This window comes from Protopterus annectens, chromosome 13.part0 (assembly GCF_019279795.1).
Source record: "Protopterus annectens isolate FY-2018-M chromosome 13.part0, PAN1.0, whole genome shotgun sequence".
Classification (NCBI taxonomy): domain Eukaryota; kingdom Metazoa; phylum Chordata; order Ceratodontiformes; family Protopteridae; genus Protopterus; species Protopterus annectens.
In genome coordinates this window covers 80,177,939-80,197,584 of record NC_056747.1, presented here as the reverse complement: position 1 = coordinate 80,197,584, position 19,646 = coordinate 80,177,939, and positions in this window count along the sequence as shown.

Here is a 19,646-nt window from a genome sequence, read left to right as displayed (position 1 = left end):
CAAGTCCAGAGACACTGCCTGGCGTTACTATCAAAAAAACAAAGAAACACAAAGCCTAACTAAGTACCAAGAACTGCGCAACCGTGCAAAAAATGCATTAGGCTGGATAAAAAATCATACTACACAACATTACAAACTAAATACCAACATAACCCGCAAAAATTTTGGCAAAATGTAAACCAGCTACTAAAATCCACCCAAACGGCTACCCCCAAACCAACCACCCCTGACACTAAAGTTCCCATCGAAACACAATTCAACTCCCACTTTGTGAACTCAATTCTATCCTTAGTATCACAGGACAGTTCCTTCCTCACTATCCCCCCCAACACAAATAACTCTAATACTAGCTTTACCCTCAAAACAGTTTCCACCACTTCAATCAAAAGCATGCTCTCCAAACTAAAAACCTCATCAACAGCAGCTGACCTACTCCCCAGCTATTTCTTGAAACTTACAGCAGATGCTATTGCTATCCCAGTCTCCACTCTCATAAACAGATCAATTGTTGAAAACTATGTGCCCAAACTCTGGAAAATATCCTATGTTACACCCATACATAAAGGCGGGACATCCATTGAACTTAATAACGACAGACCCATTGCTTTACTCTCCCCCCTGGCCAAAATCCTAGAAAAATGCATCCATACCCAGATGCTAAACTATCTCCTAGACTGCAACATCCTGTCACCTACTCAGCATGGTTTCAGACCTGCCCATAGTACCACTACAGCTCTCCTCTGCTTCACAGACACAGTAAACCATCTCAAAAATGAAGGCCTGCAAGTGTCAACTCTTTTTTTGGATATGTCCAAAGCATTTGACACAGTCTCACACCAAATCCTGCTAAACAAACTAAACCAATATCATCTATCTAATTCCACTCTTACCTGGTTCCAAAGCTACTTAACTGACAGGTACCAAGCTGTGAATTGGGAAAATTCTCTCTCTCCTCAGTTGCCCATAACTATAGGAGTCCCACAGGGTTCTATCTTAGGACCACTACTATTCACAGTCTTCACAAATGACCTCCACACCTTCACACAGCATGCATCTATAATTCAGTATGCAGATGACACTACCTTAATCTGTGCTGCACAAAACATTCCCACCCTCCTGCAAACAACTCAACTAGCATTCTCTGACGTTGAAAACTACCTTACCAAAGCCCAACTTACCCTCAGTTCAAATAAAACTCAGCTTATGATTATAACCAGTTCTAACAAAAACACTAACAGTCAATTCACTATCTACTCCACAAATGCTACTCCAATTGCTCCAGTGGCACAGGCTAAGCTATTGGGAATAACCATAGACTCCCACCTAAAATTTGATAGTCATCTGAACTTAACTATTAAAAAAGTACATGCCAAACTGGGGTCACTCTACCGTATCAAACCATTTCTTACCAACAACACAAGATCAGCCCATTGCTCGCTCCCAACTTCTATCCACCCTACTCTATGCATCTCCCATTCTGACTAATCTCAACAAAACTGAACTAAGCAAAATGGAAGCTTGCTATAACAGAATTGCCCGTTTGCTGCAAATTGCTCATATAGAACTCATCACTGTACTGCTTTGAGACAGCTCCACTGGCTTGAACTGCCCAACCTCCTAACCTACAATCAGCTCTGCCTCTGTCATTCTATCTATTACCTCCCCAATAAGTGTCCTGCCCTCAAAAACCTAGTACAACATCACTCAGCCAAAAGGCCTCTTAGATCATCAAGCAAACTACTACTAGAAGTCACCAACAGCTACAATAGCTTTGGAGATACACTATATAGTAGTTCGGTGGCTAAAAAATGGAACTCTGTCCCTACTAGCATTCAAAACACATCATCCAAAGCCACCTTTAAAGACCTCATCAGGCAACATCTCAAGCAAAGTTGGCAGTGCCATGATTGCTCCCCAGGCTAGTGAAAGCGGATAACATATGCATACTAAATCTAGAGCAATTTATAATAGTTTTTCAATCTTACTCACAAACACTGGCTAATCTACAATGTATGTACTGTACCTGTGTACTATGTATGTATTCTACCTACATTCCAAAGTTCAGCTGTACACCACAAATCTATTACTTACCTTTATTTTTAAAATTACTATCTTTTTTGATTGTTCTCTCCACTGTAACTGTTTGTGCCGCATACCACTGTAAAAACATGTCTCTTGTAATTTGTGTGTATACTGATTATGTCTAAATAACTAAATGTGTCTGTAATTTTTCTTTGTGGAGCTTTTCTCCCCGGGCCTCTGCTGAAAAAGGGCCTTTTCGGCTCAGTCAGACACCCCCGGTTAACAAATGTAAAATAAAATAAATAAAATAAAATAATAGTTAGTGACAAGAGTGGCCTGAATCCATTTAGGCACTTGTTTCATGAGGATGTGCTGCAGATATTAAAGGAGGCCAGGAAATATGCTACCAAAAAATCTTATGTTTACAAATGGATGAGGTTTTCTAAGTGATGACTAAATGGAAACAGAGGATCAAGGGAGGTTAGTATCCCTCTGGTCTTGAATTATTTGTGTGAGCTACGTCAGGATGGCTTGTCGTATGCATTCATTAAGGTAAATTTAGCAGCCATCTCAGCTTGTCTTCCTCTGGATCCCCCTCTTTCTTCTCCTCTTCTGGTAAAACAGTTCATGAAATGAATTTTGCATATGAAACCCATTCGCAAGCAAATTCCTCCTTTGTGGGATCTCAACTATGTTCTTTAAAAATTGACCTTATCACCATTTGAACTGACAGCTCAAGCTGATCTCAAGTTCTTAATGAAGAAAACTGTTTTGTTTACTGTTCTGACCTGCAAGGTGAGTTTCTGACCTCTAAAAGGTGAGTTTCTGAGTTGCAAGTTCACACTGTGGGACAACCTGATTTTCCACAGGGATAGGTTTGTGTTACGCACAAATCCTTCTTGCCAAAAGTGGTCTCAGAATTCACTTTCAAACAGTCTGTTAATTTCCCTGTGTTCTTTCCAGAACCTAAGAACAAGGGAGAGAGGATACTTCATACCTTGGATGTGCATTTGCAGCTCAGGTTCTATATTGACAGAATGAAACTCTTTAGGAAGGCTGAAAGGTTTTTTTTTCCTTCTCAGGGGTAAAGAAAGGTCAACCTGTCTCTAAGAAAGCCACTGCACACTGGTTGCCCTCTGGTACTGTTTTTTTGTGAAAACCCACCATGGCAAGGCACATCCAGGCAAGGAAAAGGCACATTCCAAAGGGTCTTTTCCTCTTTAGTGGCATATTGGAAAGGATTGGACTGTAGAAATATTCTAGAGGCAGCAATTTGGTCCTCTGTCCATACCTTTATGAAGCATTCCAACCTGGTTGCCTTATCTAAATACAGAGCAGGCTTCACTCTGATCATTCTCCAGCAGCTTATTGACCCCTATCCTTCCTCCTACCCCCAATTTCAGTAAGCTTTGGAACCCAATCCATATGCATGTAAGGCAGTGGTTTGTTAAATATATATATATATATATATATATATATATATATATATGTATATACAGTTGGGTAAGTCCTAATTACCTGTAAGAGTAGATGTCCTGTCTGTGGGTCTGTAAGGCAGTCCCTGTACTGCAAGGTGATTGGTCTACCAAATTGGACAGACAGGCTGTGGGAGAGACTCTCAGGAGGGTAGCAGGGCACTACTACCCAAATGCCAATAAGGCAGTGTATTCTATGAACATCTACTATTACAGGTTAGTACAGCTTATGCAGCTCTACTTTATCAGTGCAGATTCTCTCTCTTTCTCTCTCTCTACATATAGTTTATATATATATATATATATATATATATATATATATATATATATATATATATATATATATATATGGGTCTAGGACTAATCGCTTACATGTTTCAATGAAACAGAAACCCTATATATATATATATATATATATATATATATATATATATATATATATATATATATATATATATACACACACACACTCCGTTTCTTATACACTCCTGCATGGGAATCTGCATCTAACCTTTCAAGCCATGAAAGATATGACCCTCTTTGACCTTCTTCTCCTTTATACAGAAGTTTCCTCAAATTCCATACTAAAGAAACTAAACCTTCATCAACAAATAAATACGACATAGTGGCGTGATAGATTCATATCACAAAATATCCCTCATTTCTAGTGCAAATGTACACTACATGTCAAGCAGAGTAGCACCCTTGCCACCTTCAAGGTAAACCTCGGTGGTTTTATGGGTGGCCTCAGATTCTCTGTCCTGTCTATCTAGTAATGTACTTGTTGAGGCTGGAAGGAATTTTTAAATATTGTTTATTGACTAGGCTTGAAATTAATTGCAAATTGATTGTCTATACTTATCTATAACCTATAAATAGAGAAAACCTCTAACTATCTCCTGATGGCAGTCACAATGATAACCTCTTCTGGTTGACCCCATCCCAGTGCTAGGGAACAAATAGTCCAATTTGCCATGGAGGGGGCTTATGATCAACAGACACTGGTGGGGCAAGGACTGCAAAAAAAAAAAAAAAAAAAAAATATATATATATATATATATATATATATATATATATATATATATAGATATCTATATATATCTATATCTATATGGGTTTACTTTGTACTTTGACCCATCAAATTTACACTTTAGCGAAACTTAGTTTTGCGAGTCCAGTTTCACGAAAGTCTAGTTATCCGAAAATGCACTTTTGCAAAACTACAGCTCACCGTACAGACTTCCTGATGCAGTGGTGCAGGTACAGTGTACCTTAACTGATGTATGGGAGGGGAGGTTGTTGTAGGTCACAGTACAGTGAGGATAAGGGAATATTCACTTTTCCTCACTGTAGTCTGATCTCAGAGTTAGTATATATTAGTAGTGTGGGTGTGGGGGGTTCAGGGGGGCTTGCCCCCTGCATAAGTGGGTTTAGTGTATTTTATTTTTTTTATTGTTCAGTTAACTGTAGTTTCGCGAAAGTGCATTTTTGGATAAATGTACTTTTGCGAAAATGGACTTGCGAAACTAAGTTTCGCTAAAGTGGAAATTCAGTGGGTCAAAGCAGACCCATATATGTGTATATATACACACACACACACACACACACACACACACACACATATATATATATATATATATATATATATATATATATATATACACACTCATGGTTTGGAATGTAGGAAATGATAAAGGTGGTATAATTCAATGTTGCAGAACATAATGGAGTAAATAAACCAAAATGAATACTTATTTCAGAATAAGTTTTTTTGCAAGTGTCAAGCCCTTACACTCCCCTTTTTGGAGATGGTTCCACAAAACATAGTTAAGATGATGATGAATGAAAACTAATATTGAACTATGTATCTACATTTTTGCAGAGACCACAAGCAAAAGTACCAACTTTACCTAAAATTATTTGTAACATTATATTGGGAAATAATGGTTTAATGAAAACTATTGCTACTAAACCTTTATTTAAAAAAGCTTGCTACTTGAAATCATTATTGGAGAAGCCTGCGATAACCACTAAGATATAAAGTAAAGGTGATACTTTTCTTTGTGTTCTCTGCAAACAGTAGACATATAGACAATAGTTTAATATTAGTATTTATCCACCTTAACTGTGTTCTCCCCATTTGTGACAAGTGTAACTGTAAAACAATAAGAGTGGTCTGCATTACTTGATGCTCCTTCTGCAAGAGCTTTTATTTGGGTAATACCAATAAGAAAGCTCTTATGGAGAATTTATAAGTATTATTTAGCCATTATACAAGGACCACAAAACAGCATTATTTAAATCTACCTCCTGAAAAACATAAAAGTAAATCAAGAAATTTGCATTCATTAGGGTAAAACATGTTTCCCATGACCTCCTTGTTGAAGATTCTGATAATTTTCTGGAAGCCAGGAACTCTTTTCAGCTGCTGATAAACCACTAGGTCTTAATGAGCCTTTAAACATTAAATGTTTACTTAAGGTTCGACCATTAAGGTAGTTATTTAACATCAGTTTTTTTTCTGTTTGGTATTTGTATCAAAAAGTTCTACTTTTTTTTTAACTGTGATCACATTTATTATTTAGATTAACCCCATGATTTATGTATTTTTATTAGAGAATACTGTTATTTGTTGCAGTTTTAATGAGGTTCCCTTTATTTTATGAATGAAAGCACCCAACTCATTAAATGTTTTGCCTTCTTTTTCTTTCTTTTTTTTTTTAATAGTTTACCTTCTTAATGGTTCAGTATGACTTTTTTATGTTCATCATTAGATCACTGTTGCAGTAGCCTAAGCTATATCGGAGGTGTCCTGCAAAAGATCAGATGTCTGACCAGTATTCAAAGCTTTTGGGTGCCTTCCACATACAACATATGTCTGAGGAAGCACTTTGTTGTGGTATAAATAGAGAAGTATAGATCCCAAAATTCAGAACTTTCTTTTCATTGAGGTACAAGCCATACTCAGTTTTCACTGAGTCTTCAGTGGTGCAACAGTTGTCTTATTCTATATATTTGGGCAGGTAAATTTCCCTTTGCAGACTTTCCTCCCATATTTCTGTGATATGTTGTTGTTATTGCTAATGTTTAGAAGAAAGGCAAAATATTTCTGTGGACAGCAGATGCAGTATAGAGATTCCCACACAGCTTGTCTTTTTTGCTTAGTAGAGGGACATGACATCTGGTCGTGCACCGTCTGTTCATTGTTTACCCCAAAAAAGATTAGATGTTGTCTCTGCTTCCTTAACCTTTACTTACAGAACCAGCAGCTTAAGGACCTTGTTAAGCTGATGATGATAGCAGGTGTCTGTACCTCAGACTTTCCCCCCTTTCAGCTAGCATGAAAAAAAGAGATTAAAAAGGTCCTTGAAAACAGCTTCTGCTGCTTCCTCTCCTCCCTGGCACTTGACAGATGGCTCCACAGTGGCCATCTTGGATTAATTAAGACTGTTCATTTGCTTCTTCCAAACTTTCTGGTGTTACCTCTTGGAAAGCCACTAAAGTCATGAGTCTAGCACTTCTTCCAGGGATGGAACTAAGAAGGGAGAACTATGCTTGGTTATCTTGGAAGGGCCAGACAGCATCTCACAAGTGCTAATTAATGAAGAGGTGCACCTGTGTTGAAATCCATATGTTGGAATCTACTCTGAATTTCTTTTTAGATACTGGTAAGAAAAAGAACCAGAAAGAACCAGAAAGTTAAACATATTTCTCTTCCTGCAACCACTTCTTCAAAAAGAAGATGGGAATGAAGGATTTTTCCTGTGCAAAAGATCTTTTTAAAGCCTTTTAGTCACTTCAGGCTGCTTTATCAGCTTCTTCCCATTTGAAAAAAAATATTAGTTTCTGATTCTCCATTTGAGGAAATTTCCTTTTCTGACAAATTAGGCAAGAAGAAAGACCTATCCCAGTCGGAACAAAAAGAAATTTATGATTCACAAAGGAGATACTATGACCTAAACCTTTGGCTATTCCTCCTATCACTGGTGCATTAGATGATGCTCTTAATGCTTCTTGTCCTTCACCTGACAGTCAGGCCCCTGCACCTAAGAAGTCAGACAGGCTTTACAAGGTGCATTAAACCCATCTGTTATTTTTTTTAACCAGAAGCACTGACCCTAAACATCTTACTGCTTCTAATCCCATACCTTCAGACAAGAATGGCAGAGCTTTTGAATGCTATGGGAAGAAAGATTATACATCTTCTACCCTAGCTTTCATGCAATTAATTGTCAGGCACACATGATTAAATATCCACTGATAATCAGTTCTGAGTTACTCTCTTTTGACATTAAGTCCTCATTACCTTCAGTGATTTCCTTGATCACACAAGTCACTCTACATTTTCTGAGATGCTCTTATGGTGCATTAAAAATTGCTACACTCAATGAGGGTTCACTGGCAGGATGCAGTGTGGAAGTGGTTGGCATGATAAGTAGGAAGTTCCAGGTGACAAGAAGGAAGGGCAGTGCAGCAAAGCCACTTGGCTTGGGATCCAGAGTCTACTACTCAGGAAGAGGTCATGCTAGAAATGGTATGGAAATTGTGGTTAAGGAGAAGGTTCAGAAAACAGTGAGGGATGTCATCAGAAGTAGTGACAGGCACACGACATTCAGACTCCATCCTAATGATAGGGGAGTATTCATATTATTGGCCTGTGCCCCACAACAGACTTTTGATAATGAGGAAAAGAGTGCATTTAGACATCAGTTGTAGGACCTACTAGATAAAGCAGAACAACATGAAATGATGTTAATAATGGGTAACTTGAATGCACATATCAGGGCAGACAGAACAGGATATGAGGACTGCCTGGGTCCACATGGGTGGTGCAACAGGAATAAAAAGAAGGAGAGTCCACTCTAGACTTCTATCTGTCAACTGTCTTGATAGTAGCCAACACATGGTTCAGAAAGAGGGGCTATCACAAGATTTTATTTTATTTATTTAACATTCATTAACTAGGAAAGTCCAACTGGGACAGAATCCATTTTCAGCAGATGCCCAGGGAGAAATGCTCCAGATGTGTCTTTGGAATACGGGAGGAAACTGGAGCACCCAGAGGAAACCCACACGAATACAGGGAAGACATGCAGACTCTGCACAGAAGGCAGCTTGGACGAGAATCATACCGACCGCTGCACCACTGCACCGCCCGACCACTGAGTTTCAGATTTCATCTATTTCAGAAAATGCATAGTAATGTAAAATCTATTATTTTAGCAATTTTTTAAGTTTATAAAAAGCAGTATTTAAAGATTTAAGATCACATACAAGAGTGGCCAACATGCAACTCAAGTAGACTTCCTCCTAGTAAGAAGACTGGGGTAGAATAAGTGATTGCAAAGTTATCCCCAGTGAAACAGTCGGCCCACAGCATAAATCACTGGTTGTCAAAATCAGGTGCAAGCAGTGGTCAGAGAATGCACTAAGGTCAACAGAGGCCAGGCTGAAGACCTGGAAGTTGACTGGAGAGAAAGTACAATATTTCAAGGAATTACTCAGAGCTCTAGCACCTCAAGAAGAAGAAGAGGAAATAGGTGGAGCTGAAGAAGAAGAATGACAAAGCCTCAAAACAGCACGTGTGAGAACTAAAGAACAGATACGTGGTCAAGTCAGGTATGAAAATGAGGTACCAAACTCTTAACCTCTCAGTGCAGGAAAACTGGACAATTCCAAAATTAATGGGGTACAAAGGCCCTAAAATATGGGCAGATTTTAAATATTGCTTTTATAAACTTAGAAAATTGCTAGAATAATAGATTTTACATTGTGTTTTCTGAAGTATATGAAATCTGAAACTCAACTTTCTGTCATTATTTAATATTTTTTAGTGACTTCAGTCCTCAATGATTTGCCAGAAAAGCACAAATTTTATGAGTAACAGACAAAAAATATGAGGTGAAAATCTAGACATTCTGCAAAAATCTGGACAGTTGAGTTGTGTGTAAGGTACATAAGGAAAGCTGGCGGTCAAAAGCGTAAGTCCAGGAAGTCATCAAAAGTCTACCTCTCAACCTGGAATCATGACAAATCTGGACAAATGCCTATGGAAAACAGGTACAACTGGCCAAAATCAAATTTGCATACATAATTATGTAACCCCACCCACTCCAGTGGGATTGTGAGATACCAATTTTTCAATGCAAACTGAAGAAGAGACAAAATATGATCACGAAACCGCATAAACAGCATGGTGTTTTATTTATATTAATATCTGAACTTACCAAACTTTGAACTTGTGCAAACTGCAAAACTAAAATATAATTTTCTTTTATAAAAATAAAATTAACTGCTTCAGCCTTCTACATTAATATCTTGCTGTTTTAAAAATAGTAACTCTCCACTAAACCTTAACTTTCTAACAGGTAAAACTTAAGTTACCTACTTTCACATCTAACTTCTCTAGTGCACACTGCAGTGTGCATTTTTTTTTCATCTTACCTTAAAGCATCCCTGTGACTAGCACTTGCTCTGATACCTGCTGGAAAGCACTAGGAAGCCTTAAACTGATACAAGCACTCATCTCTCCTTGTTAATAAGAAGAAATTCATAGTAGGCACTAAACAGCCTATAACTGGAAACTACCTTGCTAAGGTAAGGGAAAACAGCTCCTGTACTTTACAAAAAAAAAAAAAAAAAAGCACCAAACCAGGCATGTCCAAGGGTCAGCTTCCGGTGATTTCTCCTGTCCACCTGGTGAATCTGGGCATACTGGGGCAATGCAGCAATTGCCTCATGTACACAGACAACCCTCCCCTTCTACCACCCAACACTACAACCTGTGAGAGATGCACTTACATAGCCAAAATGGAAGCAAAGCTCTCTCCACCCAAGATTAACACCCACACTACACCTCAAGCAACACATAGCCCTTCTAAACCCACACCACCAACTCCCACATATAACAATACTAAATCCACACATGCAGAGACCCTTAACAGTAACCTGCCCAAGCAACAAGGACCTCTGAAGCTGAAACGCAAACAAACACCAATCACAACCAAAGTGTCACATACTTCACAACACCAGTGTGCTACCCAGCAACAGCCCCTAAGGCAAGACAACATACTTAACACTTTAGTCATAGTTGACTCTATAGTCTGGCACACTGATGTCCCACTCACCAGGTTGAACAAGGAGAAAATTACAGTCAGCTGCCTGTCCGGTGCCAGGATCCGCCACATAACGCATGCACTCAAGTCACTCCACAACAAGTACAAATATGGCTCTGTCATTGTCCATGTTGGAGTGAATGACTTGAGACATACCTCTCTGGACTACATGAAAAGAGACATGGAAGAGCTCTCGGATCATGTTGCCCAGGCAAGTATGACCCTAGCCCTGAGTAGCATCCTGCCTTCGCCCAGAATGATACCACAATATAAGGACAAAATGATTGACTTCAGCAATTGGCTAAGCTTCTGGTGTCATTCAAAGGGGATCCACTATCTGTCTGCCTGGGACGACATGATTGACAGACCATGATGCTTTGTCAGAGATGGTCTGCACCTGTCGCCTCTGGGATTCAGGTTACTGGCTAAGGCTCTTGCCACCCCTATAGTGCCTTTTTTAGGCAAAGTTCAAAGGACAAAACCACCAATGTAACAGGTACAAGCATGCAAAATCTGAAGGTAATGCTACTCAATGCTAGAAGTCTAAACCTCAAAAGGCACTCTCTCGAGGCACTCCTAAAAATGGAGAACATCGATATCTGTGGAGTAACTGAGACCTGGTTCAAGGCTCCAGAGAGCACCCCTGCAATACCAGGCTACAACTCTTACCACACTTTTCGGCCACCAAACCAGGACCGAAACACTAAAGGTCGAGGAGTGTCAGTATTCACCAGGGATATTCACACCACCAGGCTAGTTGCCCAACACAATGCATCTGAAATTCTCCAGGTGCGACTAACACTAGGTAAGACTGCAATCCAAATTGTAGCCTGCTACAGATCTCCCACCATACCCCAAGATTCTCACTACACCTTTCTAAACATACTGAAAAATATTAAGATAGAAACAAACACCCTAATACTGGGTGATTTTAACTACCCTGCCATTAACTGGGAAAACTACTCATGTACCAACACCTTTGCCCAACGGTTCTGGGAATTCATAAATTCCAAAGCCCTGGATCAACTAATCCATAGTCCCACCAGGGGCTCCAATATCCTAGACCTGGTCATTACCAACATGGGAAATCGATGCTCCCCACCTATGGTCATCCCCTCGTTAGTCAGGTCTGACCATAAGCTAATCACCCTTAACATCCACATCCCACCCCCACCCCCCAGTAAGGAAACCTCCATAAAAAACTTCTCCAAAGCCAACTTCATGCTCCTCAAGTCAGAAGTGACAAACTTCATGACACCCATGCAGACGGGAACCGAAAGTTCAACTGCTGAATCCTACACTAAGGCACTGTACGAGCACATCCACTCATGCACGAATCGTGCCATCCCAAAAAGAACCAAGATGCTCTTATCCAAAAAAAGGGAGCCAATCTGGTGGTCCCCTGCCATAAACAAACTTGACAACAAAAGGAAGAAACTGTTGCAGAAAAGAGAAAAATCACAGGATGCAAAAACTCCCTTACAAGCCTCAGTAAGAAACTGAGATCCCTCATAAAATCCCCCAAAGATAGTTATGAAAATAAAATTGCCAAAGATTCCAAAGACAACCACAAGGCATTCTATAACTATGTCAAGAATCTAAATGGCAATGCTCAGATCTGCTCTGAGCTAAAACAGAATGGTATTAAATATACTGATCCCAAGGATATTGCCAATATCCTGGCAGATCGATTCAGTGCCAACTTCACCCCCCTTTTACCCCCTAAATGGCCCATCTCAATACCGGAAGATTGCCAAATTCCGGTAATAACGGCCACTCAGGTAAAAAAACGCACTCTCCAACGCTAAGAATACAGCATCCATGGGACCAGATGACATCCCGGGCTGTGTACTACATGAACTACAATATGAACTGGCACCTCACCTAAATGTCATGTTTAATCATAGCCTCACCTCAGGTTTCGTGCCCACCGAGTGGCGCAGAGCTACAGTTATCCCACTCCAGAAAGGGGGATTCACCTTGGATCCTGGAAACTACCATCCCATCAGTCTGACAAGCCTTATCTGCAAGGCCATGGAGCGTATTATCATGGAACTTATGAACAAAGACATTGGCAACCTTCAAACACTGGACCCCACCCAGTTTGGGTTTGTGAAGGGCCGATCTTGTCTCCTGAACCTGATTGACTTCTTCAAATCAGTCTCCAAAGCCATGGACAAGGGTAAGGTGGTCCACACAGCCTATTTAGACCTTGCCAAGGCCTTTGACACCACCCCCCACTCTGGAATCATAGATAAACTTACTAAGCTGGGCATTAATCTCTACGTCACCCAATGGGTTGCTAACTGGCTTACTGACAGAGCCCACACTGTAAAAGTAGCCGACTCCAAATCCAGCTCCAGACAAGTGACAAGTGGTGTACCTCAGGGTTCAGTCCTGGGACCACTCTTGTTTGGCATCTACTTCTCTGAAGTACAGGCCTACATTAAGGGACTCTTTCTAATAAAGTTTGCAGATGACTGCAAACTGGGAGCCATTATTGAATCCCCAAATGATGTGGATACTCTACAAAAGGGCCTTACAGAAACAGATGCTTGGTGCCAGAGCCATGGGCTCAAACTCAATGCCAAGAAATGTATAGTTATCCCCTTTGGGAAAAAACATGTATCCGTGAATTACCATATAGGTAGCAGTACACTAAACACCAAAAGTGTGATAAGAGACTTAGGGACACAGGTGGACAGTGGTCTCACCTTCGATAACCACATCGCCACAACAGTCCCAGGAAACCCTTCTATGTGGCACACCTCATCACTAAGGGCTTTTCATCCAGAAAAAAGGAGGTCATTGTTCCACTGTACTTATCCCTCATTAGACCCATTATAGAATACAACGCCCCATTTGGTATGTACCTCTCAAGACATCTGCAACAACTGGAAAGGCCGCAGAAATACCTCACTAAAAGAATCACAGGCCTAAAGCAGATGCCCTATGCTGACCACCTTAAAAAACTCCAGCTATACTCTGTCGCATATCGTCTACTCAGAGGCGATCTCTGCTTAACATACAAGGCCATGTCAAACCCAGAGCTGTTGGACATGCTTCACTTAAAGAAATCCCAATCCCTCAGAGCCACACGCTCCAGGGATCTAAACCTTGTCATCACAATAAACAAAACATGCTGGAGGGATAGGTTCCTGACCCAGAGACTCCCCACACTCTGGAATAGATTGCCCATACATGTCAAGCAGAGTGCCTCTTTGGCTGTCTTCAAAAGGAACCTTGACGATTGGATGGGAGAAAGGAAATTCACCCTGGGGATCACGTCAGTCGCCCTGCTAGACAGGGGTCCAGGGAAGTAAATAGTGTGGGAAGAAATAGCCAGGGAATTGTTATGGCTAGGCTTGTATAGGCCCTAGGGCTGATAGCCTAGTACCAACCTATGAACCTAAATAGCACAAAATATAAATAAAACAGTTGTGTTCTGGTTATATTAACATCTGCCATATCATTGGAAATATCTCCTGAGGAACATACACTTGTGTTTTTTTTTTGTTGTAAAATAAGGCATGTACTCTTTGTAATTTCATAGTTCATTTCCTCCCTGTCTAGATGGCATGTGTCTAAGGGTGTAAACCTACTCACCCTCAGAATCTATCACAGCTCTCCAACTCTCAGTTTCAAAATAATAGCACAAAACCAGCAAAAATCATAGCAGAGGGTCCACAATCATAGCACTCAAAGTATATGCATTTATAAATTTGAACCCCAAGATATGGTGGCACAATGTGTAAATTAGCCCTCATGAGGGTACAACCTATAAAATGTGAATGCCTCTGGAGCTAACAGATATATTCCTACATAGATACATGAGCAAAATGTATCCTTGACATAGACTAGTTAAACATATTCCATATAGTACAAAGCAGCCAAGTGGTGTTTATTGCCCTTGCAATCAGTAACCCCCATTAGTACAGTCTCAGGTAAATAGTTAATTAACTTAAAAATTACAGTCAGTTCACTGTACTTTATGCAGTTGACATACAAATTTATTATAATATTTACCCTAAAACTTCAGAGTCTGGGAAAGAATGAGTCAAGCTAACCTGATAAATTGCTTTGTATTTGCTTTATTATTAGTATGCATGTATTTTTTATATTTTTGATATAAAAATGCTACCTCTGTCTATTGTTTCAAAGTTGGTATAGGATATTAATTGTTGTTAGAAGCATTTTACATAAAAAATATAAGTTACGCAAGTATTTAATAATGTCTACACACACACACACATATTCACACAGACAGAAACACATGCATATGCACAAACACAGATAAGATGCAGACGGTCTACTTTATTAACTCGAACAGTAAAAAGTTAGAATGCATAAAGATCGACACATATGCATCGAACTCTTAAACTTTCGAAAGTTAATAAAGAAAAAAAATACACAGAAAAAAAAAAGATGTAGGCGGGGGGCAAGCCCCCCTGCACCCCCCCCCCACACCCCCCGCTACTTAAATATACCAACTCCAGGATCGCACTACATTGAAGTAAATGGAAATCTCCACCTACGGAGATTTCCGTTTACAGTTTTCGACAGCTTGCACTTTCGATGCATATGGTTCGATCCATATATATTTGCGGTTTTAAGTAGACCTGATGCAGAGGCTTAGACATTAATAGATGTAAACAGTAATCACATGAGCATACATTGAAATGGATAAATACATAATATCCATTATGATGTATTTTAGCTCATTAGTGTTACGACACACAGCACAAACTAATACCAACCCCCAAAACTACAGACACACACACGCAGCCATTTTGTTGACTTTCTACAGCTCAGGCTTCAGAGTGAGATCAAACAAATGAATCAATATATAAATAATAGCCTAAACGCACCAAATTGTATCTTCAATTTTTTGTTACCAGATGCATACAGTATGTGAATACACACACACACACACACACACACACACACACACACACACACACACACACACACACACACACACACACACACACACTCTGCTGCAGTCACTTGCCTGATCCAAGACCAAAGTTCATTTTCTAAAATATATGTAAAACACTGTAGAATTCATTTTTGTTGTTGATATAATATTTGAAATTTTTTGTCAGAGCTCTCAACATCCTGGTATTTCTCTAAATGGCATTTCTACTCTCAACCATCATTCATGTCAGTTCTATACCAAACTGGATTATGTCATTAAATACATCACTGGCTACATGACTGCTTTGCATAAGGGGAAGTAAAAAAGGGAAAACTCTTGTAATGAGATCGGAGGTAAACAACGAGTGGAGATTTCAGTTCACTATAAACTTTACAACTTTTATTATAAAGAATTTTACAAATCACAGCAATCAATTCTACCTAGGGCACATTTCTCTCCAAACACTTCTGCAAGAAGTTTCCCTAGTGACTATCAGGGGTCTTCCAAACTAGGATTACTACCATGACTAAACAGTTCCTAACTGTTCACTTAAAATTCCTGCCTCATGAATTTTTAACATGTCCATAAACTATTGTGTTGTAATATTACAAGCTAAAGCATCAAACATAATCTGCCTAGAGGCCTGTATAAGAAGCAGTTAACTTCAAGGCTGAGACTAGAGGCTACATCAGTAAGGGCTGTCATGTAATGTTTTATGCAAAGACTCCATTATGATATATTTGACACAAAACATGCCCTGCTCACATTAATTGTATGTTTCTCTGCATTGTTTAACATATGCTAAACATTAACCAGGCTTAATATAAACAAGGCTGTGCTGCAGATCAAATTCTTTGTCAGCAGAAAACATTTCCTTTCCTACTTGCACAAATATTAAGAGCTGAACAGGTTATTGCAGTGCAGTAAAAAAGTATTAACAATGCTGAGAGACTTTCTTTGCAGAAAGATTATTTTAGCCCTTGCAAGCTTTGCCAGCTATTTTCACCTATTCTGATACTCATTGTCCTTGATAACAGTTCTACATTACACTTCCCAGCATACCTCTCAACTTGTATTTCTTAGACCCACGGATCAGTCCAACTCTGCAGCCCTCAACTCCTGCACGTCAGTTGAGTAGTAATGATGATACTGAATGAGCCGGCAGTTGCTTTTACTAATTTAAAACAAAAACAACTGCCTGGTGCTTGCTCGAGATGAGAGAGTTGTTCACTCCACCGCTCCGTTCATTCACTGTAACCTGCTAACTGCTGCAATGGCAACCACGTTACCTTACAGAAAATAGTAAACAGAGAGAGTACACACCCACTTGAGCCTTCAGCTGAATTCTGACAAGCTGGCAGTCTGCTGTGTGAAGCTAAGATCATCATGCACGCACCACATGTGGTGACTTCAGCAAAAATTTGACCAAAAAAAAAAAAAATATATATATATATATATATATATATATATATATATATATATATATATATATATATATATATATATATATTCAACCCCCCATGAAATTCAGAAATTAAAGGGGCCACTTAGGAATTTGTGGCACCCCAATATTTTGCCCTCAAAACCGATATTTACTGAGGAATTTGATATGGTTGAGAGGTATGATCAAAAGAAAGAAGGCATGCAGGTGGAAGTGGGAGATAGACAAGCCAGACCAGCCTCGGAAGGAATACTGCTGGGATAACACATAAGCTAAGAAAGAAAGTGCAGTAGCAAAGAACAAGGTATCTGTGGCACCCTACCATCTTCTGGAAAGTAAGTCAGTAGATGGCACACAGAAACTTCGTCATGTTGCAAGGCAAAGACAGAAAGATAAAGAAAATAGACACTCCTCATAAGGGATGCCAGCAACAACCAGCTCACCAGTCCATACAACATCAAAGGCTGGTGGAAGGAGTACTTCCAGCAGCTTCTGAATGAAGAAAACCCCACAGAAGCTGTACTGCTCCAGACACAGCCTACAATAAGAGAAGAGGAGGAGCTCACCATAGAAGAAGTATGAACAGCACTAAGGAAAATGAAGTCAGAGAAAGCAGCATGCTCAGATGAGGTCACAGCAAACATGATAAAGTTGTTGTGTGAGATACAGGAGAAATGGCTCCTGATGGTACTCATTGCAGTGTGGAGAGAAAGGCTTATCCCAGATGACTGGAGAATAAGCATACTAGTACCAGCATTCAAGAACAAAGGGGGCATTCACAACTTAGGTAGCACAGAGATATCAAAGTCCTGCCACATTGTGTAAAGGTTCTGGAAAGGGTGACCAATAAACGAATATGCAGAGTAATGGAAAGTAAGATGGGTGATTAGCAGTTAGAATCATTTAGAATGCAGCACAACTGACCCGATGTTTGCAGTGAGACAGATAGCTGAGAAGAAGCTAGAGATGAGTAGAGTCCAACTGGGCATTCCTAAACTTGGAGAACGCATATGATAAGGTCCCAAGAAAGCTGATTTGACTTGTCTTGCAGTGGTTCAAAGTCCCAGAAACATTGGTAGAGCTAGTACAAGCTATATAAAAGGACCCAGTGACTCAATTACGAACATTGTTTGGTCGAACAGAGGGGTTGTGGATGTGCATCAGTGTTCAGCTCTGAGCCCACTGCTGTTCATACTGATGATACACTACATTAGCAAACAGGCTGGGGGGACGGATCAAAATAGTTGCTGTATTCAGACAATGTGGCATTACAGGCAAACTGAGTAAGAACTACAGCAAAGGATATGGGAATATAATGCAAAACTGAAGGCACATGGGATGAAACTGAGTACAGATAAGACATATGTAATGGTAGCAAATGGTAGGTTCAGAAGAACCTGAAAATTGAGATAGAAGGGAAAATAGTGGAACAGGTCATACAGCTTCAAGTATCAACTGGGAGGGCTGGTTGAGGAGAAAGGAAGTCTGAATGAGGAGGACAAAGCTAGAATCTGAGGTGCGGCAGCCAACTGGCACAGTGTGTCAGGTGTAGTAGATGACAGAAGAATGTCAAGGAATCTGAAAACTAAGTTGTACAAAACATGGTGCAACTAGTACTACTGTATGGTATAGAAGCCTGGACTTTAAAGGCAGAGCAGTTGAGGAAGCTAGAGGTAATGGAGATGAAGTGTTGAGATGGGTGGTAGGGTGCATACTGTGGGACAGATGAAGAAAAGAGGACATAAAAGCACTAGCTAAAGTAGCTCCAATTGCAGAAAAGGTCAAAGAGAACAGATTACAGTGGTCTGGGCATGTGTGCAGAAAAGCAGGAGACAGTCTGGTGAAGAAGATTTGGGACAGACAGGAAGAAGGCAAGAGGAATAAAATCAAGGTTGTCCAGCAAAGAGGTGGATGGATTGTGTGAAAGAGAACCTGTGACAGTCAAGCATGAGTGCTGAAGAAGGCAGGACAGTGGCACTGAATAGAGAGAGAGAGATAGAGATGGCGATATTTGACATGACACACTGACCCTATATAGAAAATAGGAAAAGGGGGTTGATGACGGTGATGATTCTTTAGATGCTTTTTCTAGAGCTGCAACAACTGGGATCAATAATGCACATATTTACATAGCTAAGATTCCAAAACCTTCTTCACGATGTCAAATCTCGGATTCTTAATGCCCTCTTGATAAGGAAGCATTATTTGACATCTCCTCTGCTAGGGATTTGATGAGAGGGAGAAACTGATCCAAGAGGGTTAGGTAAATTATTTCAATCCTCTATCCCCACATATAACAGAAATTAACCCTTCCAGCCTAGCCACTTTATAGGAAACTGTTTAAACAATCCCAACAAAAATCAGGGAAACAGCAATTTAAAAAGCAGTGGCAGGGCAACTCTAAGAAAAAAAAAGGAGGGGCACTTCAGGCCCAATCTCAGTATAAGAAAAATGACTGGCTATGTCCCACTTCCATCACCCTCTGCACACCACCTTAGCAACCATCTAAACCTTTCAAGGAATCTTTCTGTTTATATTCCCCCTTTAGAACAAGATTACAATTATGTCATAGTACTAGAAAGCATTCAAAATAGGTATAGGTAGCAGTGGGAAGCTTTCCTTCGAAATTTAAATGTTCCCCTTCACTCCTCAAAATCAACCTACCTCTTTCCTCC